Raw genomic sequence first — 23312 nt, 5'->3', positions numbered from 1 at the left:
TGCTCATTTTGTTTTCTTCTAATTTGCAATGCTCAGCAGTTTATCTGCAGTATAATAAAGCAATAAATAGCCTCTGACCCCAACACACACACCCCTTATTCAATGATCTAATCTCTAAATAAAAACATACAAAACACAAAGCCTTTCAGTTTTACGTTGTTGTTTTTTTTAACCCATGGGGTCTACATGTTGGATGAGAATATAGTACAACACCAAAAATAGGATTAAAAGAATGGTCTTTCTTAAGTTCATTGAAGGAAATGTGAGACGATGCATTGAAATAAAAACAGTAAAGACTTTTTGCTCCCCTTGCTTTTGGGGAGCAGTTCTAATTTTTTTCTTATTTTTTTGTAATGTGGAACACTAGTGATTTTGACACCCATCCCTTGGTAAAAAAAAAAAAAAAGCTATGATGCATTAGCTTATTAGTCTTCATTTAGCACCTTCCACTTTGAAGCGCTGTAGCGGAGGTCTGTTTTCATTTGGTGCCACCGAAGAAGATAAGATTTGAGCACTGACTCCTTAAAAGGCAGCGCTCATTTATTTAAGCAGCAGCAGAGTGTCAAATTGTCTTTGTCTTTCGCAGTGGCCCAGTAACGAAACATACAAAAAAGATCATTAAAATAAAACTTTGAGAGAGAAGAATAGCAGTCTTTTAAAAGTGGGGCGTCAAAAGCTAGGTGTGAGGAGTACGGCTCAAGATTGATTGTGAGAAGGATTATTGTATGCCACGTGCTTTGGTTTCATCCACCCTGCTAAATAACAGGGCCTATTCATGTCACAATGTGCATGACCTCACAGGGTCACAAATTTAAACTAGAACGACATACTTTACGGCACAAAATTAATAAACAAACAATGAAATGCAGAATGATGTACATAGCACAATTTGTGTGTTCTTCAATCTGTGACATTTGTGTTTGAAAACCATGTGTGCATCGTTGACTTTTTACCAGCAGTAACCTTCTTCATAATCGCAACAATTGGACAGTGTAATTGGGCAAATCTTTCTTTTTGTTCAGCAGCAACTATGGCTTTCAAATGATCAGGATTCAGGTAAAATAAAATAAAGGTAAATTTAAGTGGATCTTATTGAAACAATGCTTTGTTTACTTGATTTGTATAGAGTCCAAAAAGCGCATTTGTATTGACCTGAACAACAAGTTGGACTGAACATTCCCATCCGTGAAACAATGTGTAACGCACGCAGCGTGATCACTGAGCTTGAAAGGAACATCTTTTGCCACTAATCCATAGAGAAACTGAAGTAGTTTCAGCGCAGAAGTGTGATGCATGCTCCTTGGCCGAATTTCAAACGCCTCTTTGGAATGGTTATGCTCGAACACTTTTGCAGTTCCAGAACTTGCATGTTCCATTCTTAGAAACACAATGAAGAGGCTCAGATGTGCCGGATCGACCCCGCTTTACAGTGCATCTCATTATTGTGTGATCGCATTGCTGTTGTTCTCTGTCAAGTAGCTCATCCAGATGCAGTTATTCATTCCCAGGCGCGACTTGTGAGCCGTGCACTAAGACCCAAGTGACATTTTGCGCAATTGAACACAGGCAACAATGTGAAACCCTCCTTTCTGGGCAGGGAAGCAGGCTGCTAAACACTCCAGGGGAAACGGAGATGCTGCTGAGCACCTACTTGATGGAGTAAAATCAAAGCAAATCTGTCCAATTAAGCTTTAAAGGCAACATCCTTGGGTGGCATTGAGGTGTTTAATGGTAAATAGACAGGGTGGGGATAGGGGTGGAGGGAATTGTGAAACTGTTGTCACTTGATCTTCTAATTAGTATATTGAGACAAGGGGTCATAAATAAAAAGGGTTTCCTGATTGCTCACGTAAAGGAGCTCACACTCTTATCTGATTGGTTATTTCTGAAAGTGGCATCCCATGAGACTCTCCCAGCCCTCCCACCTGATTACATGCCTCTTGCGGATTATAATGCATCTGTATGCTGCTTTGATACACACATACACACATCTACTATTCACAGATTCATTCATAGAGAAATGGTGGTACACTCTTATTAAATATACATTTGAATACATGACAGACTAATAGATTTTGCTCTCAGTGGAGTTTTTTCTTGTTAACTTTATATATAGAAATGTCCTTATTTACCTTCCAAAGGGAACAACCTCATGCCCTCACTTTATAAATCTGTCTGCATTTCTATTTCGGTGTGTATCTTTAATATGCTATAAGAGTATTTTTTATAATTGTTTCAATAATATATATTTGCTACTACTATTACTTCTTCTACTACTACTACTACTACTACTTAGAATATAATAATTCCAATGCATTTATATTTTTTAACTGTAGTATTATATATATTTACTATTGAAGTCATCATTTTCTTCTAAGCATTACAGCCTATTGTATGCTTGCTCCACATCCACATAAACTTGCACAGGTAAGAATATAGTTGCACATGACAAGTTCTTGATTTTAACATGAACCAGTTGGTTGAACGTGCACTTTACGCGAATGTGAGTTATTGTCACCCCTTAATTCACACCTGCAAAGAAAGCATCCGCTTCAGTATGGAACAACATCCTTCCCGTCTCCAGGGCTTGGCAACCAGATTGCATGGAAACAGATTGATGTTATAGGCCTGTGTCTTATAGCAGTGTGGCTGCCTTTCTATGTTTCTCTGAAGAGAAATTGCTAGGCATTGCTTCCATTTATTTACACAGTTTATATATTCTGGGCTTATTAATTGAACAGGTACATTTTGTGCAGCAGGAATTGACAATTGCTTTACTTTTATTTGATGCCATATAAGAATTTCCTTTGCATCTGCTGTTGGTAATTCTCTTTAGCTGTTTTACTACAGAACCAGAAAAGCATCCTGTCATTGCCAGACCTTAAATTAATGTATGCAACCCAACATCCTTAACTTATGCTATATTTTAAAACGGTGGTTCTCATCCGTGGTTCTGGGGGATCTTGTGTCATTTGTATGTATGTATGTGTATGAGAGTGTGTGTTTGTATTTGCAAGTTATATAATATAAATGTAAAGACCTATATTTGGACCATGACTGAATTACACTTATGCCCTTGAAAACAAAGTTTTGTTAAAGGAAAAAAAAGGGGGATGATGAAAGGATTTGCACAACACTGCAATGAACATTTAAATATTAACTTGTTTACCACGATGCTTGTGATATAAAGCGTAATGCAACACACGAACAGACAGAATCATTAAAATGTTGCACTGAGATGCAGGATATAGAAAACTGAAGCACCATCATTTTAAACTTGATAACTAATGACAGGTCCATACCATATCTGAGGACTTGAATTTAAAAAAGAAAGAAACAAAGAAAGAAAGAGAGAGGAAAAAAAAGCAAAGACAGCAACTCTCCTTTTTGCTGTTCAAAAAAAGTTGGGTCCCATCTTCTAATGAATACTTGGGATGACACCTTATTGAGAGAGAAATCGAGGAACCTTAATAAGTCGGAAGCTTGTCTACATTTCACAATTGTACACTTTCTTTTGTTAAGCTTGGCATAGGAATAAGTGCTTACTAACTTACTAACTGATAACATACATGGTGTCCTAACAAAACACCTTCATGCAACTTTGGTTGGAAAATTTCAGTTGTATACTATATTTCTTAGAGGCTAAATTAAAAACTATCAGGAAAACATATATACATTTAAAAAAACATGCTCATAAACAGATAAGCTAGTAAAGAGACAGATTCCCAGCACAACTCAAGGCAAAAGACTGAAGGCAAATGACAACTATTTCACAAAGCTCATAAAGGTTCATGAGTGCTTTCTGCTTGTCAACAGTTTGTGCTTTAGATTCTTTGATGGGAAACATGAAAGATCTCAAGTTCTAGCATTTATGTTTTCAGACACGCAGAAAGAACAGATGTGTTCCGTGCGTACACTAGCTAAATCATTTATTTCCATTTTAATGTGGAGCACTGAATGAGCAAAAATAACCGCTTCAAATAAACTGAAATGCCACCATCCACTGTTTCCCAGTATCCAAAACTCGCCCGTCTCTAAGATGAGCAGATGTCTTATCGGCAGCAATTATTGTCATTGTTATTGCTGAAAGCGTAAACATTCAGGTATTGTAAAGTTTGCCTGGGAGTGAGAAGGTTGAATTATAACACGCCTGAGTGAAGTTCTCAATATAAAACCATCTGTGATCAATTCCGAAGGCATATCTATCCTATTAAAACCCTGTGTTTCACCTCATCTTTCCCAATTTGTATTTTTAATGAGGTTTCCATAATTCTAACTGATTTGAATCAGGACTCGGTTTGCAACCCATTAAAGTCGAGAAGCGGACACTGAAGGATTGCAACTGTTAGTAGTTATTTTGTCCTGAAATTTGATCATGCTGGAGTAGATTTTTAACTTTTCTATTCTGTTAGCACTCTCCTGACAGTCTCACTGATTACGATTTCACATATTCAGTGACAGTAGCTGCAAGGCCCGTCTACACAGATTGCCTTCCCTTGTGGCTTTCTGATGAAGCACCGGAGTGAGAACCCGAAGGTCAAGACAGTAGAGTTGTACAGTTAATTTAACATGTGATACGACTCACAGAAACATGTGACAGATTCGTCCTACTGTCCTCGTATATGCGATAGACGCTTCAGATTTCTGTTGTCGCTCCACGCGTTGAATGCGCGTGCCCTCGAAACAAGCCCATCTTTACATGTCAGTCACCTATTATGCAGTGTAAATCGCAATTTGTTTGCTTATTTATTTATTTATTTATGCATGCGTTTGTTTTGTGTTATGACGGGAGATTGATTGGGGGATGCGGGCGAAGTGAAAATTGTAATTTATCAGACATCGCTGTGAGCAGCTGTTGCGTTTCTGCCTGACGGAGCACATTAGGGTCTGAGAGCCACAAAAGACAGACCCCCGACTCCAGATTGATCACCGCGGTGGGTGGCATTAATAAAGAGCTGGAGCGATCAGGCTCGGATCCCCCGTGTCGCACGCTCACCAGCAGGCTGGCTCCGCAGACAGCAGGGACACTAGCTCTGGCCTATTTTTACGTGTGTTCTGTCTCTCCATGTTTTTGCACTCGAAGTCCCTAGGTACATGTTTTTGTGAATCCCCCTCAAAAGCAGTCAAGGGGTGTTTGCATATTGTCTCCTTTTGAAAAAGTGTGAAAGGGCTGTTTGCAACTGTTTACAACCTGACATTTAATCCTGCAAATTTGCTTGTTTTCAGTGTGCTAAGCAACTCAAGGTCATAAGATCATGAGTGCCTCCAAAGATGTACAAAGTGATGAAGGGTTAAACGTTATACAACAGCGGAAGGTTTAGATTTATATCTCAGTTACTTGAGAGTTGAACTTGAGTTGCTGAAAGACTTTAACAAGAGTGTGCAGGTGAGGATTCGGTAAATCTACTGTACTTTATCTTAACTTTCAATACCTTCTTTCTACCATCTACCAATAATTATTTCATGGATTTGTAGTTTCCATGTCTTGTTGGCAATGGTTTACATACGAAAAAAAAAGAAGGCGCTAAAGGTTTCAGGAGAAATCTTGACTTTGAAATCTTTGTCAAACACAATCCCTCCCTCCCAAATCCCCCCATCAAAAAACACCACTTTGATGCCCATGAGAGCCTCTTGCTAGCCTTTCCTCTCCCCCGATGAGACCTCAGAGACATCCGTAACAAAGACTGACGTGCGGAAGTCTAACTGCAGAGCCGACCGGCCTTCGCTCTGCTTTGTCTTTGCTCTCTGATGAAGAGAGAGAGGGATGCAGAATGTTTCTGGCTGGGGGCTTTTATTAGAGAGACTGTTTTTTTTCTTTTCGCAGGAGACACAAGCACCCAAGAGCAATTTCATCTGCCTATTTTGCTGCTCTTTTACTCCTGCACTGCCTCTGTAGTGCATTTTACATCTCCTTCCATCAGGGGCATCTGCTCTTCAGTAATCCACCCCACACCCCCCCCTTCTACCCCAAGGAGGCCAGTGCTAATAATATCCGGCTCTCTGGGCTCCAAGATACTTGAAATGAAGAGATCTGTCACAGCGCTCCTCCACTTGGCTCTATATCTCTTTGTGATCGCTGTCCTTCAGTTTTAAGTGGTCTGCAGCAGTAAGGGCAGAACCCACAGAAACAGCTGGGAAGCTTTGCACCACAGTAGCGCAAATATCCCAGTGCGTGAGTTCAGACTTGTGTAACAACTGTAAACTACGGGAATGATCTTGATTTGGCTTCAATAAAACATAGTTTTCCATGTATCCGTGTCTAGAACAGCTGCAGTCACACATGCGACAAAATTAGATCTTGTTGTTTTCATAGAATACATCATAAAGATGTTGAGTGTGTATGTGAACTTCACCATAAGGTGTTGTTAGATCCTGGATTCATTGTGTTTCTAATCTAACAATCCTATGAGGATGTGCAACACTTATATTATGGATTTTATCATTAAGGCACTTCTTAAAATGGAAATGCAATAATTGAGGGAAATATGATCAGATATATAAAGGATTTCTTCTTCTTCTTCTTCGTCTTCTTCTTCTTCTTCGTCTTCTTCTTCTTCGTCTTTGTCTTCTTCTTCTTCCTTAAAGTTAGTATGGAAACTGTTTCTTCTTGCTTACACAAACTTTATGGTCACACTCATTCAGAAAAACTGCAGGATAGAGGACTATAAACTCTTAGGTATTCTTTAAATTGTCAAAACTTTTTTTCCTCATGGCAAAAAAAAGACAATTGCCTTGGAAATGCCAAGATCTACTAGTATGATCACCCCTTAAATACAGCTATACATTGAACATCAGGTGCATGTGCTTGGCAAAGACAAGAACACATTGAGCATCCAGCCAGGACAATGCAAAAGCCATCTTAATACCTGCAAACCTTGTGTGCTATCTGAATATGATACTGATTCCCGAGTGTTTAGAAACTTTGAGCAGTGGAACATTTCCCAAGCCTGGTTCAAATGTGTAGTATCTTTTAACTCACTACTTACAAGTGCCGTGTTGTTTTTTGAAGTAGGTTGACTTTCCAGCTCAGTTTCTGATCTGTCTGTGTGTGTTTAAGATCCTCCACACCCTGGTGATTTTAACTTCAGACGTCAACTTGATCTGAGAGATCTGAGGCAATATTCAGGGTTCCTTGGGCCTGGAAGATTTTCTGGGGACATCAGCTCCTCTGACAGTATGCATCTCCAGGAACAACCCCTAAAGACACAAACAAAGTAAAGATGACAACCCCCCAAAAGTCATTATTGTGTAAGAACAGAGCTTCTTAGTTCAGAACAATGGGTTTCATTGTAGAAACGGCACTGAAGAACATTAGAAAAAACTCTTCCTGTTTGTAATTGAACATCACAGTACTCTGTGTGGAAAATCCACAACAAAACCTGACTTGAAAAAATTGCCTGCAAGGCAAGTCTATCAATTACATTTTCTTTTTTAGCCTCTTAATATCAAAAGTGCTGCAGTCACAATGGAATCTGTGGGACCCCAGTTAACTTTCATTTGCTGGATGAGTTGCATGCCAGTGATAAAACCTTGTTCACTTAAAAATGCTGTTGGGTCCTTTTATGTAACTTTTTTTATTGATATATTGATCTATTAATTTATTTATGCATTAATTGGTTATTAAACCTCCCAAAGCATATAATGCCGCAATGAAATGTCCAGCACAGCATTTTATACGTGCCCACACGTACATCCCTATTGTTAATGATATGTTGTGAGTAATAATCAATATTCTCACAATCATGTTATTTACCAACAGTTGTAGTTACTCTTAAACAGCTGGACTCTGGTCAATGAATTTGCAGTTGGTAAAGTATTTAATAATAATAATATGGCCAGTATCTGTGTAAGACTTACTGTAACATGCGCATAGCTTCTCTTCTCACTCAAAAGGCTTCAAAATAGCTCCCATAGATTATATTAACTTGACAAACTACAAAGTAATAAAATGAATTCAAACCGCTGGTCTTAATCATGAGTTAATAATTTAACAACTTTAGAAAACCAGGCCCTGGGTGTGCAGCACATCTCCTATACATTTATTATTTAGTGGCCCTTTAGCACAGCTTTATGTGTTGCCTTAAGGACAACAGCTGCATTGTGAAAGGCAATGCACAATACAAATGATCGGCACAAGAGCATTAGGGAAAAAATTTTGTGGGAGCACTGGTTTGGAACTCTCTAATACATTTATCCATCTCTTTGAAAGCTTTGAAAGTTTCCAGTACCAATTTTGCAGTGTTGCTGTGTTGTTATTTTTTCATCAAGGCTTTTAAATCCTCATCAAGTGAAATATAATACACATTGAGAACTTACTGCAGGCTTCAGTGTGTATTGAATTCCTATGCATTTTATAATTCTCTAATAAATTGTACTGGTCAAGTCTGGACTGCTATTGATAGCCTGAAACCAGACAAGGGAACTGGGAGTGAAAAAAGAAAACAAAAATATCTATCCGTCTATATTCTGTATATTAGAAAATAAACCTCTTAATGTTGTAATGTGCTGTACATTTCTCTACACCCCACAAGAATATCTTAACAAGGATTTTCAGTCGTTCACTGATATGTATGGAAATAAAGCAGCCCTAATGAGAATGTCTGTTCAAACCGATTATTATTTCACATAAAGGCCAATCCAGATGCTTCCATCTCAGAGAATTAGAACGGTCCTTTTAATGACAAAAATGCTTTGGCACTTGATTTGAGCCCATTATCTTTTGCTGTAAATCATGACAAAATTACAGCTGTGGCATATATCTTTCAAGCCTGCACAACAAAGAGATTTCCATTTCTACATTCAAAGGCAAAATCCTAAATTCCAGATTGCAATCTTAATTGTGTTTCTTGGAGAAAGGGGGTTATTTGACAGGAATAAGAAAAACAATCCAATCTTCAGCAGAAACCATTATACAAGTTATGCTACAAGAAGTTATTCAATTACTGAATATTTAGATTGACCTTTCCCCAAAAGAGTAAAATATGTCGATAGAAGCCAATTTAAAGATAGCTCTTGAAGTGAAAGACATGAATTGCTTCTGATTTTATGTCCTTGTGAATTCTCAAAATACTATATTAAAATGCAAAGTACCGGATTTAATTTGAAAATAGGAAAGACAAAGGTCAATCCTATCATTTAGCAAACTCCAAAATGTTATTTTAATTGGAAATCTGTTTGTGTTTAATTAAACCCCTGGCTTTTACATCAAAGGCATGTTCATCCCAAACAGATTCGTTTGTTTGTTGATTTATACCTTTTTTTGCCAGAAATAAACGAACAAACATTCAACCAACTGTGTCAGGTTTTTTTAGACAGATTGCTAGATCAGCTCAACCTGCACCAACTGTTAAACATACCAAAATAGATAAATACAAAAAATTCCAGTAAACTATTAAGTAACAGTACTGGAGTGCATTCAAGATGTAGATGTTGAATGACCATATTACGAATCCAAGTAGTATTTAATTCCAAAATAAAAATAAAATAAACAGAAAGATAAGACTTTCATCAGAAGAAAAGTATTATTAACCAAGCAAATATCAATGGTATGGAATTGTACAATGCAAAAATTGTGCTCATCCAATTAAGCACATTATACCCTATAGCAGCCGTGCACATTTTAAAATGTATATATCTTATCTGTTCTTCCAGCTAGGAGAATGAAAAGAAAAGAGAGGCCATGTGAATATAACTCTGCAAAACAATCAACTCCAACCCAAATACTCTTCTGACAGCATAGTATATAACACATCTGCAAGTTGATAACAAGATAACAAGTTTCTCTGCAGCCCATCCTCAGGGGACTGTTTGGCATCCAAAAACATCTATTTGTGTTTTTTAAACAAACAGTGCACCTCCGCTAAGTAACTAATTCATCTCCACCCCCAAAAAGGTCTTGTGTGTTTTCTGTTAAATGTGTCTTATAGCTGCTTTGTGCTCTTTAGGTTTATTTCTATAGTGATCCTATTCTCGTACTGTAATGCCATTATACAACCTAAGCTTTGTCAGGAAACAAAAACAAAAATAAACACAACAACCTCAGATTAATTATTTTAGAAAGCCAAGCAAACACAGCTTACCTTTTTAAAAAATAAAAGCAAATCCTGCTTTGGTGAACTCATTTGAACTACCCTTTGGTATATATAGATATAAAACATTATTCAGAAATATAATACAAATCATTTGTCATCATATCTAGGGCCTTATTTAATTTCCCTTTCTCTGTCAGATTTTTTTTTCTGTGTAGCATTTGCTGTTAACTCAACACAAAGTATTTTAGATGACGATGTGAAAACTACAGTTACTTTAATATACAAAATCTGAATTCAGGGCTGCTGTTCTTTTTTACATTTAGCGGCAGTGTTCTTTTCTTAGGGGGTGGGAGGGGACCTGGTGACAGGCAGAGCTAAATGGCAGCAGAGAGGGCAGAGAGGCGATTGATAGGGGACTGCTGACCCTCAGAGAAGGCACTGGAGGGACCAGCGGATAAGTATTGATCATTCACCGATGGAAAAATGAATCAACTGTCCCTCTGAACGCCTATCAATCCTCACTCCATTAACACTCTCATAAATCAAGGGGAGCAGCGGCAGCGGGAGAGAGAGACTCCGCAGACACGCGGCACCATTATTTAATTGCCGGCGACTTCTTCTCTCCTCACTTGAATGCGCCTGCCTGTGTCTGTGGGTATTTTCCACAAGGGGGATGCTGAGCTCCAGGACTGGGCAGCGTTGGAGAAAATGAGAACAGAAGAGAGGTTACAGATGCAGGGAGGTCATCTGTCTTGCAGGTGGTGTTGCTCACAGCTGACCGATTGCAGAACTGCATCCAGACCTCTTGAAAGATTTCACAACATGGCAGGGTAGTGTGTGCCTATTATGCACGCTGCTGTTCATCAGAAAGTGCCTGTGTTAGTGGCATGCACGCTGCATAGAGAATAGAAAAAGTGGGTTTATATTCAGCTGTATGTATTCTTCCTGATGTTTTAATGTACACTGCTTATGATAAATAACTGTATTGGCAAAATATACCAGTTTTCCACACCAGTGACCCAATAAGTAGAAATTATATGGTGGCTGTAATTTGTCATGAGATGAAATGCAATGTAAGAGCAAACCATGCAAAGAGCAAACTGATATTATGGGATTTAGCGCCTACTTCTTAGTTATCAAGTTAGCAATTACAAATAATTCCCTCTTTTGCAGCACCAAACTCAGCTACTTCTCCTTTCATCACGTCACATTACAAAACACATTTCAAGTTCACGTGAGCAACACTCGGAGGGAATGCAAACATAAGAAATCACCACGGGGATGTGTGTGCATGCTACGTCGTCTGTGGTTATAAAGGATGTTGTTGTTATGTTGTTGTGTGGCCTCCAGTGCGCCATTCTAACTGTGCAAAGCGCTCGGGTTAGGTTAGGTTGGGCATCGAAGCACCAGACACGGCATTCGGTGCGGCAGCTTGGAACCGGCCAATCTCGTTATCGTTTGCAGTTCCAGAAGTGACAAAGCGGAACAGCTGTGGATTCGGTCTCTTCTCACCAGAGCCGGCGCTGAACTGTGGAACGGAGCTGCGGCCCACACAGCCCTGACTGTCTGTGGTCGGGGGGTTTGTGTAGGCAGTGTGGAGGCAAGGAGCATTAGCAGACGTTTGCACTTTGTTGTGTCCCTGTGGTAATTAATTTTATCCTTTAAATGTGTGGGTCAGGGCGGAGTGGTCTGGAGCATGAGTGTGGCAATGTTTATTTAGAAACAGAAATCCAGAAGTGTCCTTCAAAATATACCAAATATTTTTCCTGTTCCAAGCATTTCTTCCTGCAGAATCTGGGGTTTGATCAAATTTTAAAAAGTCTATTTAACTTTGGCTGAAAGAGTTCTGCAAGCAACAGCAATTGGAGTCAAAACTGAGCCCTTGATTTGAAAGTTACTCAGTCAAGCCTTGAATACAACCCAGTCATTTGAAACTGCCTTTGAACAATGAATAAATAAATACCCAGACTGTACACCACAGAGAATGCTTCTGCAATGACAAAAAAATAAAACATTGTGTTATTACAAGCAGAGCAGGACTTTGCTATTACAAGTGTTATAAGATAGTGAATACACATGCTATTACAATCAGGGTGGTACTGGAACAGATGATCAGATACATTAGGCGTTAATGGTTATAGCATTGTGCAACACAACAAGATAAAAAACAAGATGCGAAGTATAAAAACCCTGAATGATGTTGCTGTTCCAGGTTGTAGGAACATATTGTCCTCATATTTTCTTTTGTACACAGTATGGTTCCAAAGTGAGGGTATTTTCGGATCAATATGGTTCTGCTTCCTATTGAAATCCCCCCCCCCCCCCCCCCGTGTAATCTGTAAGTAATAAAAACAAACTGAAAACATCACGCACCTTAGGGAAGATCGGCCACTGGGCAGACCTGGACACTTCCTTTATTAGATGTTAAATTGGGATTGGCAGCCAGCTGACGAGGACAGTGTGGAAATGACCGTTTTGAAAAAAGCATTTTAGGATAATGGGAATCGATCAATCAATAAATATAAAAAATTGTAAGAGTGCGTTACAATAAGACACCAACACCTGTTTCTGGCTCAGTTTATCCGACCTCTGGGGGTGTCAAGTTTGCCAGCTACTTGAGAAAAGGTCGAGCCAAGGTTGTGGCAACATTATCTCCTCACCTCAGACCCAGGCTCGACCGCTGAGACCCTGTTCTCTGCTGTAAAATGATATTTGCTTTCCGCACACAGACACGAAACCCCAGGCAGGGAAACGCAACAACAAACCCAGCCAGAGGTGAGTAGTAAGCAGCCCTAATTATCCCTACCTTTGAATAGTTTAAATCGGCCTGCTTTCTCTTTCTCTTTTACCTTGGGTGGGAGTCTGCAACTTCCCTTGGCTAAAATGAAATCTGTCACAGGGAATGCTTCTACTGTAGGGAAGCAAATAAAACTACTTATTGCACAACAGTTGGATCCGTATCAGGTTTCATTAAATGTAGAGTTCTGATGTAAGACACTGGGTACTGGGCATTTTGAGATTATCCTCTTCGGTCACTGCATGTACAATTGTGTACAGCACTTCTATATGACATAAATGCTAACAGTGTGTCTAAAGGGGTTATAAGAGGTAATGCAATTTTGTGAAAATATGCGTAGGCACAAGATGCGTGAAGTTAAAATAATACTGCATGTATTGCTATGCTGCTTGGTCAGTATAAGAGCTCTTCATAATATTTTGGAACTGATGTATAGAAGGGTTACCTAACAGGTAGATTTAATTCTCTATTTTAATAAAAAAAAAAAGACAGGATCATTGGATTAATAGAACGATGACTACTACTAATAAAGACATTGAAAAATATTGGAAGCCATGCCATATCTCAGGTAATGTAGCTTTAACATGAAGCACAATGTTGTTGCACTAGATTTTTGTTGTCTTTTTAAATCATCTCCAATGAGATGTAAATATCCAGGATGAATCATGCAGTCAAGCACAATTGTAACAGTTGCACCGCTTTAGTTCACTAACCTATTCAAGAGTACATTCAAAAGTTTGACTGTGAAGTTTAGCATCCAGTCTGAAAGGATTTGTCAAGTCACATGCACACATGCACGCAAGCATGCAGGGCTCATAACAGCGCACAAAAATATCCTTTTAGTTCTCTCTTCTTTTTTTTCTATTGATAATTGTGACATTTTGTGGCCCTCATTTTTCATGCCTTGCCCATTTTTGTGGATAAGATTACATGAATTCCATTAGAATGCAGAGAATAATCACGTGTTTTTTCTGTGAGCAACGTCACTATAATAATCACTGTCTTTTTTACCTTTTTTTACCTGTCCTTGCTGTGCCCTGGGCTGAACACGGTCTGAATGCGGAAAGCCACAGAGCTGAGGCCTGACAAAAAAAAAACATGCTTCTAAGTCTCGGAACGTGTTGACAGGCTTTGGAGGAGACCTAGATTCCCCAGCCTGGATCAGATGTTCATCTTAAAGCCAATGCCTGTATATTGTAACTTAAAGTATGTAATTTTTCACCTGTTCCTCGGTAATGTTTGCCTTTCCTTTGTGAATTCTTAACTTCACTTCTGAGGATCTGTGTTCCTAATTCCAATACGTATTCTGACCTATATCCCCTGTCCGTCAAAGAGCAGTCTTCGAATTCCCCTTGCAGCTGCAGACGGCTTCCCTGTTCCACAGTGCTTTTCGACCCTCCCTGTGTATGTGTTCCCCTGCTCGCTTTATCACATTTCCAATGGGAATTATCGTTCCTTCACTTTACCCCTCTCCCTTCGCCGCTTTTCACAGCCTCTGGTGAAGAGCAGTATCTTTTGCCTGACTGTGCAGCACTTTGGCTTTTAAAAAGTGCCCTTGTGGACTTTTTCCTGTGCTTTTCTCACTTCATTCAAGAAGCCGCTTAATCTGCTGTATCTGCGAGGACTCGTTCATGGGTGTTATGATGTTTGATCTGTTCTGCTTATTTATCTTCTAATTCAGAGAGGGATGTTTCGTGACTTGGGTTTAGATGTTTCTCTTTTGCACAAGCAAATTCAGATTGTTGTTTCCCCCATTGTGACGGGAAGATTAAACCCAGTTTGAAAGGAAAGGATGCAGTCGTTTTCATTTCACTCCTGTAGTGCTTTGCATGGCTTTTAGACCATGTATCAAAACAATACATTGGAAAGAGTCTGATGTGGTGTGGTGTAAGTAATTATTAAAATCTTAAAAGGAAACATAAACCCTTTGAGAAGTGCAACACATTTCAACATGTCCCACAGCCATGTTTTTGAATTAACCTATTGCAGCTGGGAGGTAAATATTACCTCTGAAACAGCACACAAACAAATTTCATATTAAAAATCTTGGGAAAAAAATTAGCCAGGCAAACAAGTAAACAAGAAAACTACTTTAAAATAATAATAATAATCCTTTGATATTGAAAAACTAAGAGAAAAGAAAAGATTTGAATTAGACCACCATGCCATTGCTCTAAGCTAACCGACTGTCTAAAGAGGTAATGCACCTTCTGCCTCTGCATAATTAGCGTGCTTCCTGTGGAATGCTGCATAATTAAAACCGCTCAGGGATATTAGAGTTGAGTTAACAAAAAGGGAGATTTTTTTTTTTTAAATGCCGCTTAAATAATGCGAATGAGATGAGAAACACGAAATCGAACAAAACCTGTGTTTGCCCAAGCAGCTCTCCTTCTTAAACGCTGCGTGCGCACTTGTCAGTGTTCAGCTGAAGATAGCCCCCAACTTAATCACTCGGAAAACACGGACCGTAATGTATAGAAGCTGTCACTGCTCACTGGCTGGTGCGATAAGTACCTTCTCATTTGCTGCGGGGAGCTTCTTCTGAATGTTCAGGAGAAAAGCACTTTTGAATATGCAGACGTTTACCGGAGATTCACTGAAATGGAGAAAAAAAAACACAAAAGTAGGATTCACAAAGCTGCTCTGCTACAATATATGTTCTTAAAAGAAAGGATGAAACCTTAGAATTTTAAACTAAACCCTGTAGAGCTAAAAAAAAATAATCCATTTGGGTTTCTTAACTTATCCTTAAGCCTTCTGGGTTTGTTGAACTTTAAATGAAAAATAACACAATTTTCCTGGTGTACTGAATTACTAAAACATCAGGCTTTTCCCAACTTGGTTCGCCAAAAGACCGATCCATGACACGGGGGATTTGCATACTGACTTTGCTATGTTTGGAGAGGGATGGCATCACCGTAACAGGCCCATACGAGATAAAACTAGCAAGAGACACCAGTGCCAGTTCTGAGTTTGCCCCAGTAGCCCCTCAAAAACCCCAAAAGCTAATAAAAAAACATTGGCACCATGGAAGGGAGAATGCCTGTGTGTGATAAATATTCATCTAACAGCTGAGCAGACTGAGAGGGCTATTGATACAGTGAAATGAACAATAGCATAACATTTATCTTGTACCTCTTTTCCCCCGTTTTTTTCCGCCCCAGTAAATAGAACCTAATCAGGATTTTGCAACACCCATAATCAGCACTCGCTGCAAACCACCATTATCATCACTGCTATAGTCAAAAGAGGCGTCACTAGCAGCGAGGCGATGGTGGCTAACAGAAGTCTTCCATATGAAGTGGAGACAGAAGATGGCTTTTCACAATTCCTAAGCAGGCTGTCACCATGGTGGGGCTGTAAAAATTCAAGCTTCTGTGCCTATTTTTTTTTTCCCTGTTTCCACAGTCTCTATCTCCTATGCTTTTTGACATGTTTTCATGCTTCTTTGTTAAACAGAAAAACACACAGACACGCAATTACTGACACCGAAAGTGCATTCTGCCCTAAAGTGCACCTTTCCTCTCGCTGCATCTAATTCTTGCATACATTTCATAAAATTGCTGCTTAGCTGACAAGGGAAACACACACTTGGCGATGAGAGAAAAGCAAACTCTAAAAAATGAAGCTTTTGGTGCATTTTCTTTCCTTATAACCTGAGAAAATCAGCCCCAAAAGAAGCCTCTGACTGACACACACAACAAAGAAGTGTGATTTAAAGACTATTTTCAACTTCACTAAATCTGCGAAAGCTGTGTAAAAAGAATCCTGCATGAATTGATTTGAGGCAATGTCTAGGCCACGAAGGTCCTATAGGAAGAATGGGCGCTAATAAGCAACCTTGCTTTCTGCAACATCTGCAAAGGACACCGCTCTCCTGCCGAGTTGCTGGTGCTGCAGCCTCCTTCAGCTCGTGTCAAAATATCGATTATGTGCGTTACAAGAGCAAAATCCAAAGCTGAGCCTTCCTTTCACCAAATGGATTGGCAGAGCCGAGAGCCTCTTCCCAGCGTGTCTCTGTGCAGGCGAATGTGTGTGTGTCTGAGAGAGAGAGAGAGAGAGAGAGAGAGAGAGTGTGTAGTCAAATGATTCCCCTCTGATTGCTGATCAATTCTAAGAACGGTAGGCTGGTAAATAAATCACCCAGCGTTGATCTCCTGAGCCATGCGTGCTTTGGAAGAGGCATTTTGGGAAGGAGGAAGAAATGGGGATATGTGACATAACACTGACACCTGCACAAGCACTGGGGAATGTCTAGAGTTTTTTCCACCCCACACTCTTTGAGGACATCTTTGCTGCAGGATGGCATATTTCCTCAGACTGCAGTGAGGAAGTATACTCTTTCTAAGCTATCCCAGACAACTACTGAAACCCTTTATCCACCTGGATGCATACAAGGTTTTAAAAAGAAATGGAGAATCTCACCTTCAAAAAGAATAAAGATCATATGTGCAATACCCTACTCCTACAGAATGTTCATAACACTATTTTTATTATATTAAACTTTTTTGATGGAGTTTGCTGGGGGATATGCTTTTTTAGTTAAACCAGTCACCCGCGTCAAGATTTCATCGAGCGATACATAACTGAATTGCAAATGTTGTGATTTTGCTTTGTTCTTTGTACTTTGTTCATTCTCTTCACCCGAGACTACGACAACTTTATCTAAGTGGTGATATTACCATACATTTGTAGCCATTTTCTTGTTTATTTGTTTGTTTGTTTTGCGGTGGAAATTATTATGTGGCAAAAGTGCAGGAATGAGGATGAAAAAGTAATATACACAGACTCCTGCTGAGAGCGCACAAGACTCGAAAATACAGAAATATTTAATTTATTTTGAATTTGTGTTCATGGTTTAGACCAAGAAATATGATTTGTATGGCATTTTAAATGCTTAAGTGTTCTTGAAGCTTGGCAGGGCTGTTGAAATGTATCACAGTTAATCTGACACACATTGGCTGATTTTTGCTCCTAACAAATCTGAACTTTTTTTTAAGTAGCAGCACTAAATCTACAATTCTTTTTTGTTTTTTTTCTCGAACACTAAGTAGAAATCAATAACACGGACGAAGAAAAAAATAAACATCAGATCAAATGAGAACGGTAAGCCAGTCTTAAAAAAAAAAAATGAAGGCAGGCAAACTGACATCTTAAGCGTTGCCTTGATCAGAGAGAAACACAGGTGAATTCTGCATTTGGGGATACTTCTTTGAAGGAACTGGGCTATTAGGTTAATATCTATGATTTACAGATTTGTAGCTAAATCGGTGTCCATGTACTGAACCCCACCTGACAAATTACATGCATTTTAATGTTAAAGACACTCAAGTGAAACCCCACATGTGTCAAAACAAAAGGGGGATTTGTTAATATGTTAATATGAATTGAACATAGAATTAGACACTTAGTTCAGAGGTGGTGTTGGATAAATGTTGCTTCAGTCACACTTGTTGCCACTGCATTTTCCCTGAGTTATTATTATACTCTGAAGAAAAAAAGTAAACTGGATTATCTGGCAGGTTTCCAAAATGTTCAAGCATCAGTTTGGTGTGGGAGCAGTTGTCCGATAGAGAGAAATGTAAGGGATTTAGCTGTTTGTAGTGAGTGCAAATAAGATGCCAAGAAACACCAGGGAGGCTGAGTTTTGTAGTGAACTCGAGACTGGAGAGGAATAACAAATGGGTGCCGAAGATGGAAAAGCACGCAGCTATACCTTAAAACCAAGAACGCCACAGTTTCATGTACAGACTATTTGGAGCTGCGCCCTCCCCAACCTTCCCAGTTTTTCGAATGAGTTTATCGGAGGGGTTGTGTTGTAGTTATTGTAGTACAAGAAGGCTTTCACCTTCTGTTCAGGGAAATGCATCAATAAACACTTACATGCAAAATACAAATACACTAAACGAAGACGCCCGAGAGAAGACAGAATGCTGCTTCTGCTGGTTGAATTCAAGGCACAGTGAAAGTTGAAGTTTAGTGTTTTATAAAAGCAGAAGCAGGCTCATAAAAGCACAAGCTGGATGGAGCTCTCAGACACAGGCCTCTCTTATTCAGCAGAGGAGACAAAAGACCTGTATGCACTTAGACTATTTATTGGTAATGTGGTGGAAAAGGCTTGGGGTTGTCGACTATTGAAACATTGTCCTGGTTACGCATTTAGAAATCTCCACTGCTGGTGTTTTTTTGCGTCTCGTGGCTTTGTGCCTTTGTGCTGGGGGATGTAGGGGGAAGGAGCTATTGAAGACATAGTGAATCATTTTATTTTCTGCTCCCACCGAACCCCGTTTGTGTATTGTGTGTGTCAAAAGAGTTGAAAAGCGGACACTTCTCTTTTGTTCATTTTTACCCTTTTTGGAAAATTTCATATACTTTATTTTTCCATCAACTGGGCATCAACGGTATTACAGCACGGATACTGAGATGAACAATACTAGCAGAAAATGCAGTGAAAGTGCATCTGAAGGCTTGTCCAGAGCTGTGCAGTGTTTGTGCCAGTCTCTCGCTGTTCGAGGGTTCGTGCTTTGCTGGTCATTGACACTCTCAACGCGCATTGTGCTTTTTGTGAAGCCAATTCCCCAGACTTAACTAAGCACTGGCTGGGTTTACATGGCCTCCACTGCCATAGTGCTGTAGCATGCAAACATCACATGCAATCCGCAGGATGAACGTCCCTCTGGTGGTGTGTTATTAAGGGCAGGGTCCATCACTTTCCCAGGTTGAAAATAGCTTTACAATACCACATCTACTGCAGCAGGACTCTTACCTGCAGCTCAGTAGATTTCATCAGGTAAGATTCCCTTTACTCGGTGGAAGTTAACTGGCACAAAGCTGTACCAAATCACACAAACATCTAACAAACCCAAATTCTGGTCTCTGCATGGCAAAGCATGAAGCAAACGATAACCTAACAGGCAGACACAGACATTGAAATAGTCATGAATTATCGGTGTAATCCTTGCCCGTAGCGCAGAATCTTCCACAGCTGGATTGACATTTCATCCCCAGCTACTTTGCCATTGGACCTGTATTCCTTTTTTGTGTGATGTGACATGTCAGAGGAACTGGTGAGCTCGTGATAGTGTAAATTCAATTTCGTATGCCCTTGAAAGGTCAAGCTCTAGCACCGACACCCAATGTTTTATTGCAAATTACAAGTGACAATTGATTTAAAGTGTTTATAGTCAGCTGACAAGCTTGATTGAGGGGTATGTTGAGACTTGTCCACAAATCTGTTAGTTTGCAACCTAGCAAGCCAAGATTGGGCCAAATGGTGAAACATGCCAACCTTTATTTTGCTCTCAGGCTCTCCAGACTCCTGCACAGAATCTATTTTGGCATCTCCTTAATTGACTCTGTGATGCCTCGTAGATGTAAAAATATCTTGAAAAGGTTATTTAATTTCCTTTGGTAGATGAACTAAAAATGAGCAGCTTTGAAGTTGAACTCTGCTCTGAGGTAAGACATTATTATCCAGGAATTGGAATGATGAAGACAGTGACTCACAGAACCTGTGTTAGAAAATCTTTTTCAGTTTTTAATGGAGAGCAAATAGCAGCCAATGTGCTTAAAACTCTTCTTTGATATCGAAATATTATCTAATTAAATCTTTGTAATAAATATTATCTTGTACAAAATGTCCTTTATGAGAGGCCAAACACGCCATAATACATCGGTTGCACTGCGGCTTCCGCCTTGATTTCCCTTCGTCCCCAGTCCTGCCCCGCCCACTCGAGTCACGTGAACAACCGATGTGGTACACACACAGACCGATATAGTGAGCATGCAAACCAATATAGTACACACACAAACCGATATAGTACACACACAAACCAATATAGTATGCACAAGTACATACACAAACCAATATAGTACACACACAAACCGATGTATTATGGCCTGTTTTCCCCCCGCTAGTCCTTACTGTTATTTCCTTCCACGTTGCTATTGGGAGACACAACCACTGTAATAAATATTCTCCTAACACTTTCTGTAAAGACACATTTCCTCTTGGCTGATAGTGAAAGCGTTTAGTCTTGAGCCTCCTCAAACTTTGTCCATATTTTGTAATTCCAAAATGCCTGTTTCTACAAAAATAATAATAATAATTCACTGTATATAATGATCCTGTTGTGTCATCACAGCCTTGAATAACAAACAGTAGAGATCCACCCAGTTGGAGGGCTAGTCTGGGGATTGTGTTATACTGTGTTATAGAGCCTGCAGACCCCACTTGCAAGTAAATAATTTAAATTACATTTAAAAACAAACCGCAACCCTTTAGACAAGAGCCATGGATTGCATCTTGAATACATCGTTTTTTTGTTCTTCAGTCATCACTCATAAATCTCTTAACCAAAAATCAAAGAAACAAACCGACCCCAATATGACCGCTCGATATAAATCCAGAGCAGGGAGTAGCTTATTTATTCTTTCTTTTGTTTCCCTACATGTAAATCTTCTTTCACAATGAATTGTCACAAGAACTGCAGTGAAACTGCACAAGAAAACATCCAGTCACGTGATAAACAGTTGCCTTAAGATGCAAAAAAACACTTCTCAGAAACAGGGATGGGTTAACTTGGGGTTTTTGTGTTTCTCATTGCAATTGGAAACCTGAGACTTAATTTGCCTTGGGATGAATCCCTGGGGAGCACTACTGTTGAGTTTGCTTCCATCCCCTTGTGGTTACCGAAGCTGTTATGCAGACGCTATTGAACCAGGAGAGAGCCATTGGGAACTATTTGTAATGTATTGCAATGGCCTGGACAATAGTTCACCGGGAGTTGAGAGAATTTATACAGTGTGTGTGCAGTAAGGAAGGAAAAAAAAAAGTTTTACGGTACATTTTATAATGTGTGTGATGTTTTAATATCTTCCCCTTGTCCTTATATAAAAGGTTAATTTCTTTATCAGACAATGTCCTCCAAGAGAAGCCTCATTGAGGACGGAGGAGGAAGACATCTTGCAAGAGTTATCCGTAACATCAGCGTAGTTCTATATCGAGACAGTGGAAGATGTCTTGTGCACTTCACAGTCACTGTGACAGAGCCGGATTACATTTTCGGTGCAATCCGCATACACAAGTGAGGCCCACACAACTATGACAACTACAGTTCAAGAGGTTTCCATCAAATAAAATAAATAAATAAATCCAGTAATCTGTGGAAAGCAAGTAAATAAAGCAGAGATTTTCTCATCCACTGCTATCAACATTAATGGGTGAGGAATTTGCATCGTCTACTCCAGCACCTTAGGGGAATTATTAACCAAGCTGTAAATGTGATTTGGGCTAATCCTTAATAAATCTGTAAATAGCATGCAAATCCAAAAAAATAAAAAATAAATAAATAAAGCAAGCATTATTATTTATTTTGGAAGTAGTTTTTTTTGCCTTTGAAGTTTTTTTTCTTCATGATGAATTGAGAAAGGCAACTTGTACCTTTTCATCAAATGCTCTGATGTAGCCGTGAATGTTAATGTGCTTTTTTTAAACAGCCAATAGAAAATTTAATAAATAAATGAACCGAAGTCATTAACACCAGCCACCAGCATGCATTTCCTACCCGAAAAGTAACCACAGCGCCATCAAATTGGATAACGGGTTTCTCTGATACATTGTATAAATTCTGGAGGCTGGCTATTAAGCAAACTTGACATTGTACATCTTCTTAAATGGATGCATATCAGCATGCTGCTTATAGGGAAAACACCAGGGATGCATTACCTCCCTCAGTCCCATTTTTCTTGTCAATTTGTACCGAGAACTCGCTTGCCTTATAATGTAGCAATGTTCTAGAAGTTCAATTAACCGTGTGTGAATTTCTAGTGATTTTAACTGACTGGGGTTATAATTATATTATTACTATAATTATAATATACCTTTATTATTGTTAGGCATGCTATACAAGCTGTTATTATTGTGCACATTTCCCTTCTGGGTTCCATGACAAACTGTGCGGTGTTCACCCCCTCAAAACCCCATCATCACGCGGGTCAAGGCAACGACAGACCTTCCTGCTCCTTGAGGTGGTATGAAGAGTATTTTGAGTCCTGATAAAAGGCACAGAATTGCCACACAGGGCTATTTCTCTTCATAAATGAGACTTATACGAGTGTGTGGATTTCTTCACTATACTCCAGCCGGCGTATCTGGGGAGTAATATCTGTATTATTAATGACATTTAGAACGTAAATGTTTTTTTTCTATCTTTATTTGCAGTGCCTGGCAGCTACAATAGGAATAAGCAAAGTGCAGCGGTGACATGTTTACATGCTGAGGAATGGTCCAAATATCTGGAATTCCAGGAGATTTTTCTTCTGAACGTTATTTTGAGTTCATATGACACATTTTTTGTCCACTCTGCACTAAAATGACGTGTGTGTGGTTGTTGTTTCTTCATGATAACGGTGAGACATTTACATCTCGAACAATATCGGAGACCAAGGAAGTCAACCAGGGATACATAATGGAATAAAAATTC

At 39.3% G+C, this 23312-nt stretch overlaps 1 protein-coding gene across 1 annotated transcript in view; it reads right to left on the bottom strand.

Annotated features, from left to right (window-relative positions):
• The window catches only part of b3gat1b (beta-1,3-glucuronyltransferase 1 (glucuronosyltransferase P) b), a 78237-nt gene that overhangs the window by 29673 nt on the left and 25252 nt on the right, over window positions 1–23312 (bottom strand). The window contains exon 2 of the mRNA XM_066709467.1: window positions 6987–7197. The gene's annotated coding sequence lies outside the window, so the exon portion shown is untranslated. The remainder of the gene's footprint in view (window positions 1–6986; window positions 7198–23312) is intronic.

This window comes from Amia ocellicauda, chromosome 1, assembly GCF_036373705.1.
Source record: "Amia ocellicauda isolate fAmiCal2 chromosome 1, fAmiCal2.hap1, whole genome shotgun sequence".
In the NCBI taxonomy this organism is placed as follows: domain Eukaryota; kingdom Metazoa; phylum Chordata; class Actinopteri; order Amiiformes; family Amiidae; genus Amia; species Amia ocellicauda.
The sequence above is the reverse complement of the archived record's forward strand: the minus strand, read 5'-3'. Positions and strand labels throughout refer to the sequence as shown.